The sequence below is a fragment of the Amborella trichopoda genome, chromosome 9 (genome assembly GCF_054954075.1).
Source record: "Amborella trichopoda isolate Santa Cruz 75 chromosome 9, AtrichopodaSantaCruz75HAP2 v2.0, whole genome shotgun sequence".
Taxonomy (NCBI): Eukaryota; Viridiplantae; Streptophyta; class Magnoliopsida; order Amborellales; family Amborellaceae; genus Amborella; species Amborella trichopoda.
This window is the reverse complement of record NC_142344.1, coordinates 43,473,688-43,498,115: the sequence shown is the minus strand read 5'-3', so window position 1 is coordinate 43,498,115 and position 24,428 is coordinate 43,473,688. Positions and strand designations below refer to the sequence as shown.

Below are 24,428 nucleotides of genomic sequence, written 5' to 3'. Positions count from 1 at the left end.
TAACGGATGTGGGTATGGGTCCGTCAAAATCAGATCAATTCCCTACCAAGAAACTGGTCGGTCCCCATCAATTCCCTATTTGGATTAATGAAATTTTGGATACTAGTTATGATTATGACTTTGGATTTCTACGAACAGAGGGAGGGAGAAGGATGACTAAAATTTGTTTTGTATAGAGAAAGAAGTTATTATGATTGTTTGTGTAAAGAGATACATAGAGGGAGAAAGAGAGAGAGATCGGTACCACTGACTTTATTCGAGAAAGAGAGAGTAGGCTTTCTGGGGGAGAGAGTAAGACTGTAGGCTAAGAGAGAGAGAAAGCAGTAAGATTTGCTATTGAGAGAGAAAGAGAAAGAGAGTGCAGAAAATTACGATAGATAAGGGTTCGAGAAATAAATTTTGAAGTCAAAACTCCTCTTTATTCATTGATATTCCCTTAGTAATAAATGTGCATAAAAAAAAAAGCAAGAGTGAACCACGGTTTATATTATCATAAAACAAGCTTAAAGAAAATAAGGCCAAGGGCCAACATTATTCGAACACAAGAAAAGATAGATTTTACCTTTTCTAGCTTTTATGAGGAAACCTCAAATCTTTATTGCACCTAATACATTTTTTTAACTCCAACCAACACAATTAAATGAAACCATTTTCCTTGATTAGGAGGAAGTTGGGGCAGCAAGTAAGGCCTCAAGGTGACCTTTCAAGAAGGCAACAAGCATATCATGAGAAGGAAGGCTCTTCTTCGCAACCTCAACGTTTCTGAAGTCTTGAATCCAAGAATGAATACATGGGGTCTTCTCAGCATCATAATACTTTATATTTGCAGCTTCCCCTAGAGCTCCCATCCACAAGCTTAGAAAATTTGCAACTATGTCTAAAAATCCAATATTTTCTCCACTGAAAAACTTCCCCTTGATCCCTCCTTTAGGATTTTCAGGGCATCTTGAGCTTCTTCAAGGGCCTTCGCCTGTTGTGCCCCTTGCGTGCTGTAGGCAGTCCAACAAGCAGACACAATCTGTTCGGAGAAAAGAACAAAACGCGCTTTATCAAATGGATCTGCAAGTTAATTTGGGAGGGTGGATTGGTTTGGTGGTCAAGAAGTGACACGCCTTTTAAGATAATGTCTAAAAATAAAAGAGTGATTTAGGTCTGGACCATGAAATTTTTTATTTTATTTTTTTGTTTAGTTTTTACATTAGTAAGGTATAATCCTAAAGCTTGGGGTACTGGCCAACTAACTAAAAAGCAAAAAGTTAAAATTTGGACCATGGATTCCATACTCAGACCTAGAGGCAATTTTGAAAAGATAAAAAAAATGCAGGTTGATCAACCTTCTTTGTAATTTACACCTATAAATGGAGCATTTCGTATTTTTGAAAACATTTTAAGATCTGTATTTAAATCACTCAAAAACTAAAAAGCGTAGATTACAGCAACTTTATTTCTAAAAGAAAAGTTGCACCCTTTTATATACTTTTTCTATCTATCAAAGAATTGAAGAATTTTATGGTCATTCCAAGGGCCTAAAATGGTCGTTGGCCTACCGAAATATGGGGCGAATAAATAGTTTTCCCTTGGTTTCCAGGATGACATTGTCATTCATGGAAATGAATTCACGGGTCCAAAATCTCTTAAAAACCAGAGGTACTTATGAGAGGGAAAAAGATTTAGGACATGGGAAAGTTCAAAATTGTTTTGGATGCATTGCAGCTTTCAGTCCATGCTCAAATAATAGTGCAGATCAATGATCCACAAAGAATTACTATGAATCGTAAAAAATAGAGCATGAATTACATATTATCAAACATTCACTCTTAAAATGGTTTATAAAATAATCAAGGTCCACATAAATAAATAATTTTCGAAAGTAGATTTAGAATAAATAACATGATAAAAAAGATGGAATTGGGATTTAAGCTGTCTTTGAAGGTGTTACAAGCATGCATAGCCCAAAAATAACTATATTAAGAATAAAAACAGTCCTTCATAAAACATAAGATCCATCTTTGATCCTTCTTTCTTTCACTTTTTCACTTTTATTGTCAATATATGACATCAACCTCATGGTTGAGACCTAGTCATTAAGAGAAAATACTTGGTACTCATCTAATCCACAAATTCAATCTAAAAACTTGCATATCTAGATTTCAAGAGTCTTAAGACCTTCAATATATCGTGCAACAATAAATTACAAATATTACCTTCCCATCGATGAACTTTGCCCAGAATCGAGCTTGAGCCCTCTCATAGAGATCTTTGGGCAAAATGGGATTATCCAGCCAGGTTTCCTCTATGTATTCTAATATCACCACTGATTCACAAATGGGTTTTTCACCATGAATGAGCACAGGGACCTTCTTTTTCACAGGGTTGGCTTCCAAAAGAAGAGGACTCTTGTTTTTGAGGTCTTCTTTTATGTATTCATGCTCAATTCCCTTTAGGCTCAGGGCGAGTTGTACCCTGTGAACAAATGGGCTAGCAAAAGTTTCCAATGAACAAATGAACAAATTTGCTCTTTGGACGCCATTTTTATGCGAGTAAGCAATACAACTTGGCCCCTCTTTTATAGAAATTTTGAGGGTCTCGAAGCTTTGAAGTCCTTCACCTTTTCATTCATGAGCATGTGCAATCTCTAGTCTTTCTTTTTTATTTTGAGAAAATATACTATGCTCCTTCCGGAGCACACTATATAAGAACTCTCTGGCAAAATACTTGGGAGATTTTTTGTGATTTCAAATTTTGGGATCCATCTAATCATAGTTAGATGATAAAAATTAGATTTCATTTTCTTGAACATCAAGGTCATTCCCTCCAAAAATTGGATAGCTCTAGCACAATCTTGGGATGGCTTTTTTTAGGCACATAGAGAGTGAGAGATATATTTTTTATCCTCCCAGCTTGATTGCTGGATTCTAGAGATCACATCCCCAAAATTTGGAATATAAAAGATATCAACACTACAAATTTTTTCGAGTGAGTAAATGGATAGTATACTCGCAAGAGTAGGAAATCTTTTAGGTTTCATTTTTGCTTGTAATGGGAAGAAAAGGCATTCCTCCTGGTCTTCGGCCCAAGAATTTAAAAAGAAGTTAGTAACGTTTGTTTTACCAGATTTACTATCTATCTATCTACTCATTTAGGCAAAACTTACTTTGGGATATCATTCGGGAAAAGTTTATATAGAGCTTAGGCTCTAAACAATCAAACTAAAGCCTACCTCAAAATTTTCACTAGAAGAAGTTGTTTTGATGCTCAAATATCCTCAAATTGATCATCTCGACATCAAGGCGTATAGACTACAGAAAAAAAACTGGATTTCAAGTTTTGGAAGTAAGGCATCTTGTAATGCATTTTGGGATATCAATTTTTAACTTATTCAAGCTTTCATAGATCTGCTCGATCTACACTATTTTTCAAGCTTTAAATTTCATGATTAAAGATGAAAATATATTTTAAGGCTAGTAAAAAATTTCCAATATTGAAACCACATTTCTCGATACTATTTGAATGTGAGCTCTAATTTGATTGTTTAGAGCCTTGGCCCTATATACAAACCGCACCCATATCATTTAGGTCCCAAATTTTTTTGGATGTGATGTATAAAACCTAAAAACTAACCTCAAAGAAAAAAAATTTGTTCTCTCTATGTACCTAAAAAATAGTATCCCAAAATTGCCCTAGGACCATTTAATATTTGGAGGGAATGATCTAGATGCTCAAGAACTCAAAATTCAATTTTTTTATTTTGTAAATAATCATCTAATTATGATTACATTGATGTCGAGATTTGAGTAAAACATGGCCCATAAAATAAAGACCACTTTTAGATTTTGAAATTCTAATTTTTTTCAACTATAATATTCAATCTAAGATGATTGTTGTAAATATCTTTCAATGCTTGAATTGTAATTTTTGATGAGTTATGAGATGAGGCTTTACTTGTTCCAATAGGGCTGCAGCCCTATCAAACTATTTTCCAACTTTTAGAATTGAGTTAAACCATATACCATTGAAAGACTGTGCAGCTCTAAAATCCAACTAAAAATGATTGTTTGAATAATCAAAAACCCTCTCTCACTCACTCTTTCTATATATATATATATATATATATACTTTCTATATATATAGTAATAATCCTATAGGACCCTCCCTTACTTATGTGTGTAGGACCCCAAAAGATCACCATTAAAGTTGGTACGGATTTCTAGAAAAATTATCACATGGGTGTACGACTTGACTTTTCTATAGATCCGTGCTAAATTTAATGGTGATCCTTTGGGGAACAACACACATGAGTGGGGGAGGGTCCTTTAAGATCATTTCTCATATATATGGGATAATCTAAACTTCACAACCCTTCATAGATTTTTTGGGCGAAATAGACCGTCTAGATAATTACTTACAATATACACCACTTTTAGATTTTGAAATTCTAATTTTTTTTTTCAGCAATAATGTTCAAGTCGAGATGATTGTTGTAAATGTTGTCCAATGCTTGAATTGTAATTTTGGATGAGTTATGAGATGAGGCTTTACTTATTTTGATAGAGTTGCAGCCCTATCAAACCATTTTCTATATATGGAAAAAGATAAGAGTACACAACCTCACGTAGTTAGGGGAAACTGCATCAACGGTGATGAGCCCTGGCAGTTGAATGGACTGCGAGAGATCTGTCCCCAAGCGAGGTTGCGTACAGCAGCTGACTTTCTCTAAACGGACTTTCTCTCTACCCAAGATATCTCTCTGCGCAATGAGCCTTGCCTCCCCTCTCTCTCCCCAGCCCTCCTCCCTCTCTCCGCAGTAGTGAGTGTAACCCAATGTTCGCAAAGTCGAACGGAGGGCTGAGAGCGGTTTCAACCGAAACCGGACTAACTGGGTGGTTAACCGTTTTAACCGGTCAAGTAGTTTTTTTTTTAAAAAAAAACAGGTAAAAACATCCAAAAAAATTAACAAAAAAATAGAAAAAAAGGAAGAAAAACTTAGATTAAGTGTTAAATGACATACATTTATCTTACAAAAAAAAATTGGAACAACTTTTTATATAAATTAATATTTGAATACTATGAAGATATGCAAGACAATTTAGAATTTGACATTAATTCAATTAATGAAGTTATAAAGTCCAACTAACAATGCTAGTAGTAATGAGAGAAGCAAGGGGGATCATGATATTGTTGCGTTTTACTATCAGGATTTACAGGGCGAAAAATCTAAGTAAGGCTTGGTGGAGTCTGTAATGCCGCAGTTGTGCCCCCTTGCTAGTCAGGAATATTTCTTACGGTATCCCCTTGGCCAAAGTCTCTTAGACTTGTCCAGCCTTCAGGCTTTCCCCCACCCTATTCTGTGTTACCCGTACCCTATTCTGTGTTACCCCCACCCTTCTGTGTTATGGCCCTCAACATCATCATCAATTTTATTTTTCATTCAATAAACCCTTAAATCCCAAAAATCCCTTAAATCCCCAAAATCAACCTCCAAATTTTTGTTTTTGTTCTAAAATTCGTTCATTTATTTTATGCAATCAATAATCTCACACAAATATTGTTTATATATATTCTCATATTCATCACAAAAAATACACTTTTATAGATATATATATTATATAACATTAAAAACAATCCTCACAAAAAAAATGTCAATTTTATTTTTCTTTCAATAAACCCTAAAATCCCCAAAATTGACCTCCAAATTTTTGTTTTTGTTCTAAAATTCGTTCATTTATTTTATGCAATCAATAATCTCACACAAATATTCATATTCTTCACAAAAAACATATTTTTATAAATATATATATTATATAACATTAAAAACAAAAAAAACCCTAAATTCCTAAAATCGAGGTCCAAAAGCCCTAAATTCCTAAAATCGAGCTCCAATTTTTTTTTTGTTGTTAAAAAATCGTTCTTTTATTTATTGCTATAAATAATACTAGTCAAATATTCTCTGAAGAATCCTAAAAATGCTGCAAAATTAAGAAAAAAAATTAAAAAATTGGGTTCGGGTTTACCTTGTCTACTTTAATCTCAAAATCGAGCCCCAAATCTCACCATTTCAACGAAATCGGGAGTCTTGAAATATATGTATCTTTGTGATAATTAAATTCTCCAACTTTTTATCGAAAACAACTAAAAACCCAGGCCAAAATCAAATGAATGACGGATTTTTCTTAAAAAACTGAAGAACACAAAAAAACACACCAAAAAATCGCCAAAATCGATCTAATCTTGGAGTTTTTGATTCAATATTGATGGATTTATAGGAGATTTGAAGGTATAGTATCATAATTGAGCCAAAAAAAACAAAAATACGGCAGGAAAAAGCTGCAAAAAATAGCGGATCACGGGTTCTGCCCAAATAACAGGCACTGTTGCAAATAACGGCCATTATTTTTTGTGGCGCTATGTCGCCCAATAGAACACTAAACCGGACCGGTTTTGTCAAAAAGTCGTCGGTTCGAGTCCAAACCAGCAGGTTTTTTAGCCGATTTTTTTCAAAATGTGTTTTCTTACTACTACACTAAACCGGACCTAACCGGAATCGCGACCCCACAGGTAGCGAGCTAACCGGCCGGTTCCGGTTCCAACCGACCTGTTCCAGTTCCAACCGGCCGATTTTTCGAACATTGGTGCAGCCATTCTCGGCTCCCCAGCTGTGTTCTTCCTCCATCCATCCTCATTGAGGCTCTCTCTCTCTATACCCAGGGCCCTGCGTCTTCTCTCTCCCCGGCGGTGCTCTTCCTCTTCCAACCATTCTCGGCAACTGCATCTCTACTAGGTACGCTCCTCTCTCTCTCTCTGGCTCCCAATAGAGTTCTCTCTCTCTCTCACCCCCAATCCCAATACCTGGCCCCAAAACACAATAATGTGACGCGTTTTTGTCTCTCTTTTCCCCCAATCCCAATACCTGGCCCCAAAACACAACAATGTGACGCGTTTCTGTCTCTTTCCCCAATCCCAATACCTGGCCCCAAAACACAACAATGTAATGCGTTTCTGTTTCCATCCATCCTGGTTAGAAACCCTGTTGCCTCTCATCAGTTCCATCTTTATGTTCCATCTTTCTGGTTGATTGATGCAGATTGACTTATTTTCAATTGGGTAAACACAAAGATAAAGTCAATAGAAGATAGCTAATACATTCAAAGTGTACTTGGTTGATAAGAACTGCAGAACTTATTCTTGTCTTCACAGTCATCAAATTCTTTTCTCCTAAGTCAAATAATGGAGTTTGGATTAGCATTGTCAACTGGATAAAGCCTCCGACAAAAATAAAGTCAATAATAATGGTCACTACATTCTGGAATCCTCAGTTGATAAGAACTCGATAAGTTCAAGACTAAGTTGTCATCACTACAGGAATCATGTCATGTATTACAGTTTAGATGTGAGTAGAGGGAGGCAACTAAACTTTTTAGTTTAATTCACTCTGTTGTTTTAGTTTGGTTCACTGGTGTGCTTGGAGAAGCTCCTTTTTCTTCATTATCTAGATAAACCATGTATAACCTGCATTTTTATCACGATTACGCTTACTCATCCATGAAACTAGGATGTCTCTCTCTTTCTCTTTTTAACATTTCTCTCTCTAAAATTGCATAAAGGTATTGGGCATGAGCTATCTTTTTCTCTTTTCTGTTCAGTAAGGAGAACACATTGTTTTGTGTAGGCTCATTCAAGTATTTGAGATGGGCTGATCCATTTCAGGTAATGTGTCATCTCCCACATTTTCAGATCAAGACAATATGGGGGACGACAGTGAACCCGTCGAGCAAGATTACATGCTCGTAATCCCCCCGAAAGAAATTTACAAACACAAAAATCAAAGAACCCCACATTGGAATGAAGTTTAGTTATGAAGAAGATGCATGTGAATATTATAGGGCATTTGCATTGGCGCATGGGTTTGACATCCGAAAGAGAACTACGCACAATAATAAGGATAGACAAAGAATAGTTAGGGAAAATTAATTGCTCTAGGGAAGGGTTTAGGGTTGAGAAAGATGGCGTACGTAAAATAAATATCCCTCAATCTAGGTGTGGTTGCAAGGCTAAGCTATGCATAAGCTTAAATTCTAGTAATGAGTAAGTTGTGACTAAGTTTGTAAATGATCACAACCACGTCCTTATCAATCTAAGGAAAACTAGACTAATTCGATCACACCGAACAATTTCGAATACAACAAAGTTGATAAATTCTATGAGCTCTGCTTTGGTGGAATCTAGAAATATTTGTGATATTTTTACAGAGCAAGCTGGGGTATTGATAATCTTCAATGCTCAGAAAAAGATATCGAAAACCAAATAGCAAAGAACCGTAGAAAATTGAAAGAAGAAGATGGTAATTGTGCTATGCAATGGCTGTACGAAATAAATAAATCAAACCCTTCATTTTTCTATAGGGTTAAATTGATAAAGTTGGTCATCTAATCAGTATACTATGGGTAGATGTCTTGTCAACGGAGTTGTACCGCCACTTTTTAAACGTGGTGACTTTTGATATGACATACAAAACGAACTTCTTTGGCATGCGCTTTGCTTCCATGCTTGGTGTGAATCACCACTTTAACACAAGATTTTTTGGGTTCGCACTTATATTTGATGAGAAGGTGGAGTCATTTGTATGGGCTAGCCTGAATGGCCGATTCCTATTCCTACTTGTAAGCTTCGACTAGCTTGCCAGTTTAGAAGTTTCATCACAAGGTATCAGGGAAACATGGCTAGAAGCAATGGGTGGTCGTCAACCCGGTATAATTATCATTGATTAGGACTTTGCAATTACTACTCCAGTGAGATAAGTTTTAAAAAAAAGTAAGCATTATTATTGCAAATGACACATACTTGCAAAGGTGAAAGAAAAATTATGCCATGTATTGCGTCGTCATCCTACTTTTCAAGAAATTTTTAAGAAGTGTATAACAAACCCAACCGTAAAAGAGTTTGAGATAGATTGGAAATCCCTTATTGAGAAATATAATCTTCAACAAAATAAATGACTCATTAGAATATAGAATTGTCGAATGCAGTGGGTTGACGCATATGTGGCTGATGCATTTATAGCCGGAATGTCAACTACCCAAGGAAGTGAATGCGTGAATAAGCACGTTAAGATGTACTTAACTCCTATAACAAGCTTACACTCTTTTACTAAAAAAATACATGAAAAGAAGCTTTACAAAATAAGGGAGAATGACTTAAGAACATCACTTCTACTCTTATTTTGAGGACCACTACCTTCATAGATGTACAAGTTTCGAAGATCTATATGCACAAAATGATGAAGTTTTTTGGGAAAGAAGTTGCAGATTCTATAAATTCCAAGATTGAAGCCATTGAATACAACGACATAGTCGCCAGATATAAGGTGATAAAAACTGGAGCTGGAACAAGGGTATATGTTGTGGAATTCAACAGTCATAATCCAACTGCTTCTTGTACTTGCCACATATATGATATGTTACGCATTCTTTGCACGCATATTCTTAGAATTTTTTCGGTGAATAATATTTTTGAGATCCCATCACATTTTATAATGAATCGATGGAAAAAGGATGTGCTGAAAGGGGTTGTAGTTGATAAAAGAGGCAATAAAATTCAAGTTTCTTCTGATCTAGCCCGGTCCATTCTTTATATTGAAGTCAAACGGCTCAAAAATTTGCTGAGAATGCCTCAAAAAGCATGGAACTCTATGAAATAATAAAGTCTAATTTTGCTGCTACACATGCAAAAGTTGATGCCAATATTGCAAGTAGGGTAGAATCAAGTGATGTTAACTAGACCCCCACTAGTAGCTGAAGAAATGAGGGTTACCCTCTTCAAAGCATCCTAGAGCCCCCACAGGCACGAACAAAGGGGCGACCTTGCCCTACAAGATATACATCTTGATCTGAGGTAGAGCCAGAGAAAGCGAAAGCAAAAGAAAATGTCAAGTATGGTACTTGAAAGTGCGCAGTTTGTAAGGACAGTGAACATGACAAAAGAAATTGTCCATCATTTGCTCATTCAAAGTATGCATAAATAATTACTCCATCTTTTTACTCTTCGTGAATGTAACATGGATTTATTAAATCTTTATAAGGCTTTTTTTTCTTACAGGTTAAACGACACTATAGTACCTATAGATGAGACCTGTGAAGACATGGAACATATATAGTATTGGTGATGAATCAAGCAAGTGTTGTGTTATATGCTGCTGAATTTATTGTGTTCTAATATTGTGTTGTTTAAAAATATGCTCTATACATTAATGTGATATAATGATCTTTTGTTACAGGAATGAGCATCTTTCCTTCAATCAATTGTAGGGACAAAGAATAGAGCAATCTTCTAGGGACCATTATTTTGTTGATCATCAATTTACGCTCTATACATTAATGTGATATAATGATCTTTTGTTACAGGAATGAGCATCTTTCCTTCAATCAATTGTAGGGACAAAGAATAGAGCAATCTTCTATGGACCATTATTTTGTTGATCATCAATTTACGCTATATACGTTAATGTGATATAATGAGGATGTAAGGTTGGATATTCATGGAACTGATGGCATATACTTGACTTGTCCTTTTGATGCAGTGCCTACCTGGTCAATAAGATACTAAGGATGGTAGTTTGATATATTATTCCAATTCTTTCCACTATAATGAAAATGCTCGAGCAGGATTATTTGAAAGAGTTTCAAAGGTGAGCATTACAGTTTCCCTGAATCCAATTCTAACTAACAAAACTTGATCGGGGAATAGATTTTTAAACATTTTGATACAATTCCTTAATCATCATCATATTAACTGCAATAGTTTGCTTACTTTCTCCGTTTCAGAAACAAAGTACCAAATACAGAAACCCTAGCAATAAAATTTCAATATAGTACACGAAAGTCAAAATACCTTCCTTTATTTCCCCATATTCCACATTAGAAAATCATATCCAACACCAAAATCTACTAAACACCGATAAAATCCACCAATAATTGCAGAAAAAAATATATCAAAATAAACAATACCAATCGACAAATCAAACACCGACAAAATCCACCAAAGCACATATCATTCATGGAACATTGTTGTGTTTTGAGACCAGGTATTGGCATCAGGGGAAAAGAGAAACAGAAACGCATCACATTGTTGTGTTTGGGGCCAGGTATTGGGATTGGGGGTTCGAGAGAGAGAACTCTATTGGGGGCGAGAGAGAGAGGGAGGAACGGACCTGATGGAGAAGCCGTTGTCAAGAATGGTCGGAAGAGGAAGATCATCGCTGGGGAGAGAGAGGAGGCAGGGCTCTGGCTGTGCTCACACTGGGCAGAGAGAGAGCCTCGTGAGGATGGATGGAGGAAGAGCACGGCTAGGGAGCCTCCACCGAGAATAAGTGTGCCAAGAATGGTTGCTCTCACCCCTACGGAGAGAGAGGGGAGGGCTGAGGAGGGAGAGGGGAGGGCTGAGGAGAGAGAGGGGAGGCAAGGCTCCTTGCGTAGAGAAAACATCAGCTGCTGTATACCTACCCTCATCACCATCCAAATTTCATCGCACTGTCACAGTTGTTCGATAGTGTTTTAATTTTAATTTTTGTTTTACAAATCAGAATGATCTGAAATTTGGAGCGTAAGTACATCTTAGTGAGGTTCACCTAATAAAAATATGAAATACATCTTAGTGAGGCTCACCTAATAAAAATATGAAAATATAAATTGATCAAAATACCCCTGAAAATTTTTGAGGGTATTTTGGTCGACTTATATTTTACAAATTATTGTTTTCATATTTTTATTAGGTGTGCCTCACTAAGATGTACACAAGCTCCAAATTTCAAGTAATTTGAATTTGTAAAAAAAATAAAGAAAATTAAAACACTACCAAACATCTGTGACCGTGTGATGAAGTTTAAATGGTGATGAGGGTAGGCGAAATCACTGTTCATTTTCACATATAGGCGTTGGGAAGAGTTTTTTTAAATATATAATACTTTGTCGCATGGTCACAGTTGTCCGATAGTGTTTTAATTTTAATATTTTTTCTAGAAATCCAAATTACTTGAAATTTAGAGCGTATATACATCTTAGTGAGACGCATCTAATAAAAATATAAAAAAATAATTTGTATTATATAAATTGACCAAAATACCCCTATAATATATATATATATATATATATATATATATATATATATATATATATATATATATATATATATATATATATATATATATATATATATATATATATATATATATATATATATATATATATATATATATATATGGTTTATCTAGAGTTAACAACCCCTTAAAATACAAAGGTTCAGGTTAAAAGGGGTTGTGATGGGTGTATTTATCAAAAAAATCATTACTTTTTTATAAAAAAATATTTAAATAGGTAATTTTACCTTTAAGCAAAGGTAAATTTAAATTTTCACAAAAGTACAATGGTATTTTGGAAGTTAGTGTCCTAAAACTTTATTTATAGAGTGCCCTTGCTCTTTAGTTAAAATTTTAATTTTATCCCTTTTGGAGATGACAAAAGTACCCTTTGTATTGTAGTAATATTTACAAAATCACCATACAAAATTAACGATTTTTAAGAAATAGACATCAAAATTAATAAATCCACCCTTCACAACTCTCTCTATCTTGAACCTTTGTAATTTAAAAGGCTATGAAGTTTAGAGTATCCAATATATATATATATATATATATATATATATATATATATATATATATATATATATATATATATATATATATAAAGTCTTACGAACGCCTATAGGCGAAAAGTAATAGTGCTCTCGCCACATTATTATTGACCGTCCGTCCGTTCAAATTAAATCCAACATTTCACCTCCGAATAGTTCAGATCTGCGAACAAAACCCAGCGTGTAAAGGCTCAAAAGCTTCAAACCTTCCAATATTTCATCTGCTACCCTCCTCTGCTTTGCTAGCCTCCCTTCTATCTCGCATGCCCTCTCTCCTGCTCTGCGAAGGTTCCCTTCTCTCCCGTTGCCCTCTCTATTGCTCTGCGAAGGTCCCCTTACTCTCTCTGCGCTGCTGCCCACATTTTCTCTGCGAACTTCCCAGACGCTTTAGAGAGAGAAGAAAGCTTCTTCATGGACGTTTTAGTGAAGAGATAGAAAGCCAAATCGCAAGGAGGAGGATGTACCAAAATGTATGCAACCTCTTAGCTAGTGAAGAACTTCCAGACAATCATGTCTTTTTTATGTAAAGTAGAAGTCTTTTCTTTTTCTTTTTTTTTTCCTTTTTTTTTTTTTCCATTTGTTTTATTCATGCAAGAAAATTTCAAGAGAATATCGGTTTTTGTTCAGTTGGTTTTTTGGTTATGTGATGAATATTAAGAGAACTATGATGTGGGTTTTGGTTTTTTCACTGAATCTGTATGCGCCGTGAACTTGCAGGAGATTGGGAAATTTAATAATTGCGTTTCTTTTAGCATTTCTTCTTTTGTTTTTCTAACTAGGTTTTCTTCCTCATTTTTTTATGGCCTCATTGCATATTCTAGATGTTACCAAATAATATGCCGTGGGTTTGATTTATTTGGAATCACATGATTTAAATAACCATTTTTTATATGAAAATGGAGGGTAGTTACATTTTTGCAGTGGTATTTGGAAGGATTAATGGATAACATGATTTATTTTGGGTGAATCTGTTTTTTCATTTCTCTCCTCTTTTGCTGGTCTTTTGATTGGTAATGCAATGACTATATCTAAATCTATAACTTGAAGAAGTTGCAATAAATACAGCTGAATGCTCTAAAAGAAAAAATAATGCTTGACTTTCAATTGAAATTTTAATACAATTATTTGGTTTTATGTATGCTTCTATTCTCTATTTCACAATGCAACTTTTTCTTTTAGTTTTTTATATAAATTTGGGTTTAGTATTCATTTCCATGTTCTGTAAATTTTTTTGTTGGGAATTTGAATTTGAGAAATGGAATTTTTGGTCATATTTAGTTAATCTCTTTAGTCGCCTCCACATATTTTATTTGTTCTCTTTTTGGGAAGTGGGTTCATGTCCAATTGGCTAGTGAGACTAAAAGAAGTGATTTTGGGCATTTTTCATCAAAATGCAGGGAGGGGTTCTTGGGTGTTTTCTGCTGATAGGGTTCTAAATTGTTTTTCAAGATGCTGAAATGTTAATGTAGCTAATTGCAAGCATCTGGTTGTCAGCCACACACCAGTTTTAGCCGTAATGACCATAATTAAATCAAGATATGAACTTGGTTTTCTCATGGTTTATAAGACAATGGTGAATTTTCCTGCATTTAAATCTAGGATTTGGGTGAAGTTTAGTCAAGAATCTCTTCAGATTCTTTAGTTGCCCTTTGATTTTTCGTTTAACTTAAATTCTTAATAGATTGAAATCTAATTTCAGCTTCAGCTCTGGGTTCCGGAGTTAAAGTTTGAAATGAAATCTTGGGGTTTTATGTTGCTTACTTACTGCTAATGGTGTAAATAGGTTCATGCGAGATGAGCTTTTGTCTCACGTATTGGAGGCTCTTCTTGTCATCCGGGGTCTTGTAGTACAAAAAACAAAATTGATAAGTGATTGCAATCGGCTATTGAATGTATCTCTTGGACAATCTTCTGCTTGAGAGTAGTGAAAACAAGCATCATTTCATACGAGCTTGCATTTCTGGTTTGCAAATCCTTGGAGAAGAAAGAAAAGGACAAAAATATCTGGTATGGGATGGATAAGCAGTAGTCTTTGTTTTCTCTGTTATAATTAATGGGATAGATAAGCAGTAGTCTTTGTTTTCTCTGAATTGCTTTAGTATTCATTATTGTGTTATTTTTTCCAATTAACATTCGGTGTTATAATGTAGTGGGAGGACATCCACCGTAGCACAGAGCTCTTGAGGCATTCGGCTCCCTATGAAAGTATTGTCGAATCCCATTAGAGGAGCCCCAAGAGAACAATGCGAACAATGATGTACTTGGAGACATTGGAGAGAGTAGCTCTCGATCAGAGGATCAAATCCCGATACAGCCCATTACTACACCAGCGCTAACGAAGGAGGTTGAACGGGTATACTATGCATGTGTCATGGATGCCTCAACATCAGCATCTCCTTCCTCTCCCCTCAACATTACTAATTCAAAAAATGGGAATGAGTGTGGTACTCAGGCTACAGTGGATGAAGCTTGCCATGATTTTCTATCTGATGAAGACATAGTTGCAATAAATGGAGAAGGAGATCTGTTATTATCTGATGAGGACATAGTTGCAATAAATGAAGAAGGAGATCCGTTACTTATAGATGCTGAGGCAGCCCTAGCAAGTGGTGCAAGTATAGAACCAGCAATAAGAACGGTATTTACTGACGAAGATGAAGCTTATGATTATTATAATAAGTACGCAAAATTGTTAGGGTTTGGTAAAAAAACAGGAAGGACCATATGGAAACATGGTGGAAGAATTAGTTGGATTTTAAAATGTTGTAGGCAAGGTTTTCGTAGTGAGATGTATCATGGGAGTGAAAATGCTTGCCCCCACCCAAAATGTGGATGTCAGGAAAAAAACCGCATTAAGAAGAATAATAGATGGGTTCTTGCGAAGGTTGTAAAAGAATATAATCATATTCTCACAAAGCCCAACAAGACTAGATTCATTTGCTTTCATCGAAAGATATCAAATACAGTGAAAAGGGTGATTGACACATTGGAGTCTTCCATGACTAAGTCTAGGGTTACGATAGATTACCTTATTGAAGAGGCTGGTGGGGCAAAAATGTTACTTTCATTGAGAAAGACCTTGAGAATCACATAACTAGAAAAAGAAAACAACTGAAAGAGAAAGAGTGTAATATTGTTATAAATTGGTTTGATACGGAGAATGAATTGGACCCTAATTTTTTTTATAGAGTTCGACTTGATGAGATGGGGAGGTTGTTTGTTGTTTTATGGATTGATTCAAAGTATAGATTGTCATACCAATTTTTTAATGACGTGGTAACCTTTGACACCACATACCAAACAAATGTATACAGTATGCCCTTTGGCCCAATCCTTGGAGTTAATCATCACGTTAACACAATTTTCCTCAGATGTGCTCTCATCTTCAATGAAACTACATAAACCTTCATTTGGTTAATTGAGAACTGGCTAGAGGCAATGGGAGGCTGCCAACCAGGTACAATTATCACTGATCAAGCTTAGCGATAACAGCTGCAGTCAAGACAGTTTTTTCGAATACTAATCATCATTATTGCAAGTGGCACATCATGGGAAAGTTTAAAACACATCTTAGCCATGTTGAGCATGCGCACCTATTATTCTTAGAGGTATTCAAGAAGTGTATTGCAGCCTATACAGTTGAGCAGTTTGAGGCTGATTGGTTGGCTATGATTCAAAAATATGATCTTCAAGAGGAAAGTTGGCTCAAGTGGTTATATGGTTGTCGCACTCAATGGATTAATGCATACATAGCTGATAGGTTCACAGCCAGCATGAAAACTACACAACGAAGTGAAGGGTTTAATCGTCATTTAAAGATGTACGTCACTTCTGGTACATGTTTACAAAAGTTCATGAATGCTATTGAAAATTTGCAAAACAAGATTTTCACAAAAAAAGAAGAAGAGAAAGACAGGTAGATCTTACATCTACACCTATTCTAAAGACAACCTTCTTTATCGAGGAGCATGCAGCAAAGACATACACTCAAAAAGTATTTAGAAAGTTCCAAGAGGAGGTGGTAAGGTCTTCAAATTGCCGTAACAAATTAATAGAAGGCAATGATGAATTCGTCAAATATAAGGTAGAAGACATTGGCGGTGTGCCAATCCCTCGAACGGTTACATTCATTGAATCAGGGAAGAAGTGTACATGCACATGTCAATTCTTTGAGCGTCTTGGGATACCTTGTTCACATATGCTCAAAGTGTTCAACATGAGGAATGTATTGAAGATCCCATCTAACTACATTTTGAGCCGTTGGACAATGGATGCAAAGAAGGGTGTCAAAGACAGATGTGGTGCTAGTAGTTCAACTATATCTAAATTTCTGAGTTTCATTCGACGTCATGAGCTTTATGATCTTGTGAGAACAATTGTAGAGCCAGCATTAGAAAATGATGATCTATTTGAAAAAATGAAGTTGGGTTTTGAGGAGGTCAATACAACAAGATAGTCTTTGTCGAATACTCATGCACCATCAGCCTCCACTCATTGAAGTGTTGTTGAAGATGAAGTATGTGGCATTGTTAGATCAATTGATGCCTCCCTCCCTTATACTCGATCCACCATATGCACGAGCAGTTGGACGAGCAAGGACTAAAAGGATAAAACCTTCATGGGAGGAAGGGCCAAAAGGTTCTATGCAGAAAAAACGGTCGAAGGAAGGACCACGCACTGGAAGGAAGTGGAAAGTTTGCAATAAGAGTGGACATGACAAACGTAACTGTCCCGTGAGGGCGCATGGGATGTAGAGCTACTGAGGACCTCGAGCCGAGTTGACTAATTTATTGGGAATGTAAAGAACTTGAGTAATTTTTTTATTGTTGGAGACATTTAAATACCCCTTTTTGTAGAAGCATTTGGGCGTTTTGTGAATATTTAATATTCATGTAATTTTGTGGGTATGTAAAGGACCGCTTTATAGGAGCATGTAAAGGACCTCTTTATGGGGCATCTAAAGTCTAAAGAACCTATTTGGTAACTTTTTGGTAACATATGTGTGATATTTATTTATTTTCATGTATTTCATTAATGTGTGCAATGTGGGTTTTATTTCGATAATGAAATGCATTTATATCCCCACGGTTCTCACCTTATTTTATTTTTTATGTCGAGCATTTGATACATTCTTACTTTTTACGACACCAGAGGACGTGCAGAAAAAAGAACCTGAGAATTTCATTCACAAAAGATTATGTGTGTTTCATTGTAGCTGATAACCAGATCTCTCTCTCTCTCTCTCTTTCTCTCTCTATTTATATGTATGTCTTAAAAAAAAAAAAAAATTGAATAATATCAGAAACCAGAGAATTTCATTCACAAAAGATTACCATTAATTCAACAATGACCAATTACAATCATTTACAAACCACTGGATTACCATTAATTAAACAATGACCAATTACAATCATTTACAAACTACTGGAAAGACACAAGGAGGTTAAACACCTCATGAAATAGGAAAAGAAATACCACCCTTTTCGATGGTAGCTTGTTCTCCAATTTTGCAAATGAAGCTCAAAGTGTTGTATCATCACTTCCATGACAGCTAGTTCTCCATATGTTCGATATTCAAGCCACCATCGCATTGTTTCGTTGCTGCTTTGCTGATTTTTTTAGACCAGAAGGGTGGGAAAGCCGCTCTAAGAGCATCAAGAGTACCCTTCTTGCTTGCTCACCAGCCCCCGAGCTTGTGCCATTATTGGAAGCAGCAAGCACACTCTCTGAGATGCCAATGTCACTCTCATTAGCCTCCATCGTCAAGCTCTCAACAATCAAGAGCATGCCTTCTGCTGGCTCCACAACATCGACAAAGAAGGCACGCCTAGCTGTCTCCAAGAGGAGGCCCAGTGCACCTAGCTCTAATAAGGCACACCTGTTCTCCCGAATGAAGAAGCCAAAGAGACAGAACACCAAGAAGGCGGAGAAGCATGCAGCTGCGATGTCGAGAGAAGCATGTGTACCAGTAATGCCTTGAATTTCAAAGAGATTAGTGGTCTTGTTCTTGCCTGTGGTTTGGCCATAGGCCATATCATTTTCTTGAGAATCTAATGCATAAGCTCTAATGAAATAAGTAGCAGTACGAATATCTCTCTCTATGAGCCAAGAGACAGTGGTTGTTGAGTCGTTGGGGTTGTAAGGTTGAGCTGCTATCTTGAATTGGCATGTCTTATCTTTCTTGAGATCATCCACAGTCTTCCTCCAGGCCCTGTCCTTTTGGCTCAAAGGTGCATAACAAAGCTTAATCTTTATCTTCTTATATTATTGGTTTGTTCCATGGGGGAGAGACTGGTTCGAGGACCATGAGGGAGAGACTGGTTGGAACATAAAAAAACTGCACATTTAGCACTTTGTGTGTTATTTCTGATTGGTACATAAAAACCTGCACATTTGACACTTCTTACATGATAAAGGTTAACTTACTAAAAAAAAATTCTTCTTACATAATAATAGATGTGTTTCATGAGGTATTTCCAAACAATCCAGCAGGCCACATGCATATAAACAACTTTCAATGCAACCAAAATCAAACTTTACCTATACAAAAGACATGCCATTCAATAAGTTGAAACATTGCCAATGATCAGAACAATTTTGATCTTTCTTGTTGGGTTGTAAAATTAGGTTAGACAAAAAGAAATAAAAACCTGAAAAACCAGTTAAATATATGTTTCCACAAAGAATTAAAACTTATACCTGACGTATAACAACAGTTCTATGGTGAAAAAACTTTATTTATGAAGTACAACCAAGCAGCCACATCCATTCCCAAAGAAAAAGCCAGCTGTGACATGAAGTCCAACATTTTCTCAAATATATAGTTGTAAGAATGCCAATGTTGCTCTTCGAGCCAATAGCAGTCTACAAGGCTACAAGTCATCTCAAGACAAACCATGACTCTCTGTAGTCAAAAGCCCCCAAATGGACACATGAGCTTCAGCATGGAGGCATTCTAGGAGAATACCACGAAGATCAGGTGGGTGCAGGCAGCAACTCTAGGCACCTGCCTAGACCATTACTCAGTGCTCAGCTGTGCATATATCTTTTTATTACTATGTTGTGGTCCTAAATCCATTTTACCACAACAATGATCACCTCTCAAAGACTGAACTTAGAGATAAAGCACAAAGGAAAAAGCTCCAAAGAACACAATAAAAGGTAATATGTGAGAGTAAAACAGGGCCTCTTTGGACAAAACATTTGACAACTTTGTGTAGAGAAATTGGAGTAGTCCCATGAACCTCAATGAATTTCTGGTCAAAGCCATTAGTTCAACTGGTCAGTTGATGACAGGCAAAGAAATAACCAATGATAGAGATTGGTATGAGAAGCAATATCCAGATTAACCAAGCATAAAACGTAATCATTAGATGGTACTGAGTATACCAATGGGCAGGTTAAATGAAAAAGCCAATAAACTCACTTGGTGAACCAAAGTTAAAAAAGAAAGTCCATAAAAAGTGAGATCTTCATAGTCCTAAATCAATAGCTTATTTAATTGCCTGATGGTAGAACTTGAAGGTGTTTTCCGTATAATCCCTTCACACACATGCCACACACACACGCATGCCCGCACATATGCTTACACACATTCACAAATGATCTGCATGTACCGGTATATGTTTATGTCAGCATGTGTTCGCATTTGTATACATATGTAGCTCTTTTTCAGCAAGAGAGTATTGGAAATTGGCCAGATGGTTCTCATTTCCAGCCAGGAAAACACTCCACTGAAAAAATAGGTGCTAACCATTATTAGTGTTCACCAAAAAGAAGAAGAAGAAGAAGAAGAAGAAGAAGAAAAAAGAACTAGAAGTAGTAGGGTAGTAATTACCCAAAAAGGAAAAAAAATCAGTAGGGTAGTAGCAGTACCATATGGTGATGTAATTACATAAGATGCATTTGAGCATATGTAGGAAAATGATGATATACATCTACATGTTTGTACATGAAAGCATTTAACTAGAAGTAGTGGAAATCGTATCTAAATTTGAGTTTATAATTTGTAAAGACAGAAACGTGCATGTGTTATCTACGTACCCAAAAATATGAGTATGTGAAGTTTGATGCCTTTTTGATTATCAAATGTACATCAACTACTTCTGAGAGACCAACTTGCACACACCATGATGCAATATAGATTTCACAGGACTATTGAATGTCAGGAAAGAAATATTACAGAACTATCAATGATTTGTGCAAATAGAAGCTCACAAATTCTAACATATAAATTCTATCAAAACCGCAATCTATTAAGAAACAGTTTGTGTGCATACCATAAAGAAAAGCCATAATGCATCCAACATACTCAAATCTTAGCACTTACCCAAAAAATTACAAATACATATCACATTCAGATTTTATCTTGCTTCTCATGTCACCATGTCCGAAGAATCAAATAACACGCTCCCAAAAATATTAAAGATGTTACAATTAAAGAGAAGTCCACCAAAAATTAGAGTTAGCTGCAGTTATATGATAATTCAGGCTCAATTTCTCTATTTTGCTCATAACTGCATTACCAATCAAAAGACCAGCAAAAGAGGAGAGAAATGAAAAAACAGATTCACCCAAAATAAATCATGTTATCCATTAATCCTTCCAAATACCACTGCAAAAATGTAACTACCCTCCATTTTCATATAAAAAATGGTTATTTAAATCATGAGATTCCAAATTAAATGTTTCTAAATCAAACCCACGGCATATTATTTGGTAACATCTAGAGCATACTATGAGGCCATAAAAAAATAAGGAAGAAAACCTAGTTTGAAAAACAAAAGAAGAAATGCTAAAAGAAACTCAATTATTAAATTTCCCAATCTCCTCCAAGTTCAAGACGCATACGGATTCAGAGCAAAAACCAAAACCCACATCATAATTCTCTAAATATTCATCACATAACAAAACCCAACTGAACAAAAACTGATATTCCCCTGAAATTTCTTGCATGAATAAAACTAATGGAAAAAGAAAAAAAAAAGGACTTCTAATTTACGACAGGAAAGACATGATTGATAGGGAGTTTTTCAGTAGCTAAGTGGTGGCACGCATTTTGGTACATCCACCTCCTTGCGATTTGGCTTTCCATCTCTTCACTAAAACCTCCATGAACAGGCTTTCTTTTCTCTCTAAAGCATCTGGGAAGTTCGCAAAGACAATGTGGGTAGCAGCGCAGAGAAAGTGAGGGGACCTTCATAGAGCAGTAGAGAGGGCGACGGGAGAGAGTGGACCTTCATAGAGTAGTAGACAGGTCGAGCGAGAGAGAAGGGAGGTTAGCAGAGCAAAGGAGGGTAGCAGGTGAAATATTGGAAGGTTTGAAGCTTTTGAGCCTTCGAGCGTCGGGTTTTGTTCGCAGATCTGAACGGTTCGCAGGTGAAATATTGGATTTAATTTGAACAAACGGTTGATGGTAATGTGGCGAGATTCCTGTTACTTTTCGCCTATAGGTATAGGCATTCGTAAGAATTTTCTATATATATATATATATATATATATATATATATATATATATATATATATATATATATATATATATATATATATATATATATATATATATATAGGGTGCGGTTTGTATAGAGCCTAGGCTCTAAACAATCAAATTAGAGCCTACCTTCAAATAGTATCAAGAAATGTCGTTTCAATCTGGAAATCTTAGTGATAGCCTTAAAATATAAAAGTCTTTGCAATGCCTCTAGGCGAGAATCTACAGTGATTTCGGACCTACCCTATCGACGGTCTATTCAAAAAACATGAAATAAAGGGTCATGATTAGCTGAGAACACTCCGTGCGCGAAACGCCCCTGATTGGCTCAAAAAGCTTCAAACCTCAAAAAATTTCCAGTTACCCTTCTTTTCCATTTCCTCTCCTCTACGACCTCCCTCTCTCTCACTCTGAGGCATCCCCCTCTCTACGAGGCTCCCCTCTTGGCTTGTCCTCTTCTCTCCTCTGCTATGTGAAGTGAAGAGCTATTCTTTCTCGTTTGTCCCCTCCCCTCTCTGTTAAGCCCGAATGCGGTCATCTCCGTCGTCCTCTCATCTTGCTGAGAAGCTTCGGTTTTGCCACGGACGCCGCACACTCCTCCTCTATTTAGGATATCAATCAGGTGAATGATTATCTTGATTTTTTTGTACTCGAACCCAAGCCACAATCTAACCCTAATTCATAAAATAAATTTGGGTTCAGTATTCATTTTCCCTATTCTGTGATTTTTTTTTTGTGAATTTGAATTTGAGAAATGGAATTTTTTGTCATATTCATTTAATTTCTTCAGTCGCCTCCATGTATTTATTTGTCTTCTTTTGGGGAAGTGGGTTCATGTCCAATTGGTTAGTGAGACTGATAGAAGTTATTTGGGCATTATTTCATCAAAATGGGGGGAAGGGTTCTTGGATGTCTTCAGAAACTTATATTTAGAGTTCTAAATTGTTTTATCCATTCCAAAGCATTGGTTGCAATTGGCACATTTCCAAATCGAATGTGAAGCATCAAAGGTTATTTGGCTTAATTTTATTTTTTTATTTTTTGATTTATCAGTAATTATTGAAGGCTTCTTAGTTAAAATAAATTTCAAGGTGCATTGGCTATATAAGTGTATAAAATTGGTTATTAGTATTCAATAAAACCCCCACTAAAGGATTGGTGAAAATATGAGCAAAGGGCCTTGTTCTCCCTGTTCTCTTTGTTTTCTTGCGAGTGGCCCTGCTTTCTTTCTTGAAAAATTTTATATAACGAAGCATGTTAAATAATTATGATTACATGGTTTATTACTTGAAGTTCATGTTCTTTTTGCTCTGAAGTACATGGATCTGGTGAGTTCTTGCTTCTTGCTTCTTGTTGCCAGAGCCACGTAAACAGCTCTTAAACAAACCAAGTGAGTTCTTCCTTGCCCTCTCTCTTCATGCCACACACTCAGTTCTTCTCTGTCCCTCTCTCTCTCTCTCTCTCTCTCTCTCTGTCTCTCTCTATGCTACACACAATCAGTTTACAATATAATTTCCACCACCAAGATTAGTTTATTACTCATTGTATCGTGGCTTGAATCGGGAGAAAAAAGTTTACTTAAGGGTGAGGCCCTAAACAATCAAATTAAGGCACACATAAAAAATTCACCCTTTGTTGCAATTTTTGCAATGTCCTTGTTGCATGTACCCTTTGTTGCTCCAAATGCCTTTATTTGTTAATTAGAAAATATTTTATATACTCTTTTTTGAAATATGGCTATATTGATATACTCTTGATAGGTCTTCACTATTATATTTAGTAAATAAGAGCTTAGTTGAGTCTTTCACAAGCGAGAAACCTTCTTAATAAACATATTGAACTCTTTAGTTAGTTTTGCTTTTGTTTTATGTCTTTACGTGATAGACAAACATTCACTAAAGGAGTTGTTAAGATGTGTGAGTTTGTGACAATCCTCTCAGGACTTAAAATGGAACCCACTAGTGAGGTTCATATTTTGTTTTGGTGTGTCCCACACCTTTCTCCTTCATTATTCTCATTTCATCTGACCCTCATGATCTACATGACTATGTTTTTAAAAGTCCAATGACAGTAACTATTCAATTTGCCAAATTATCTTAAGTCACTTTTATTGGGTCTTTTGTACAAGACTGGGATCAGAAAAGTCCAACCCAAATAGTGACTGAGATGTGTGAGTTTGTGACAATCCTCTCAGGAGTTACAATGGAACCCACTAGTGCGGTTCACATTCTGTTTTGGTGTGTCCCACAACTTTCTC

At 35.9% G+C, this 24,428-nt stretch overlaps 1 long non-coding RNA gene, 1 other non-coding gene and 1 pseudogene across 2 annotated transcripts; 1 reads left to right on the top strand and 2 right to left on the bottom strand.

Annotated features, from left to right (window-relative positions):
- Positions 1 to 474: 474 nt before the first annotated feature.
- On the bottom strand, positions 475 to 7,047 carry LOC18438997 (putative glutathione S-transferase; annotated as a pseudogene).
- A 5,706-nt stretch (positions 7,048 to 12,753) lies between these two features.
- On the top strand, positions 12,754 to 15,789 carry LOC110007693 (uncharacterized). The gene is made up of 3 exons (XR_016041724.1): positions 12,754 to 13,151; positions 14,465 to 14,688; positions 14,832 to 15,789. It is a non-coding gene; the product is annotated as an uncharacterized LOC110007693 (long non-coding RNA).
- Positions 15,790 to 17,994: 2,205 nt separating this feature from the next.
- LOC18438996 (high-affinity nitrate transporter 3.1) lies at positions 17,995 to 18,945 on the bottom strand (the record flags this gene model as incomplete). Its single annotated transcript, XR_016041723.1, has 1 exon — positions 17,995 to 18,945. It is a non-coding gene; the product is annotated as a high-affinity nitrate transporter 3.1 (transcript).
- Between the last annotated feature and the right edge of the window lie 5,483 nt (positions 18,946 to 24,428).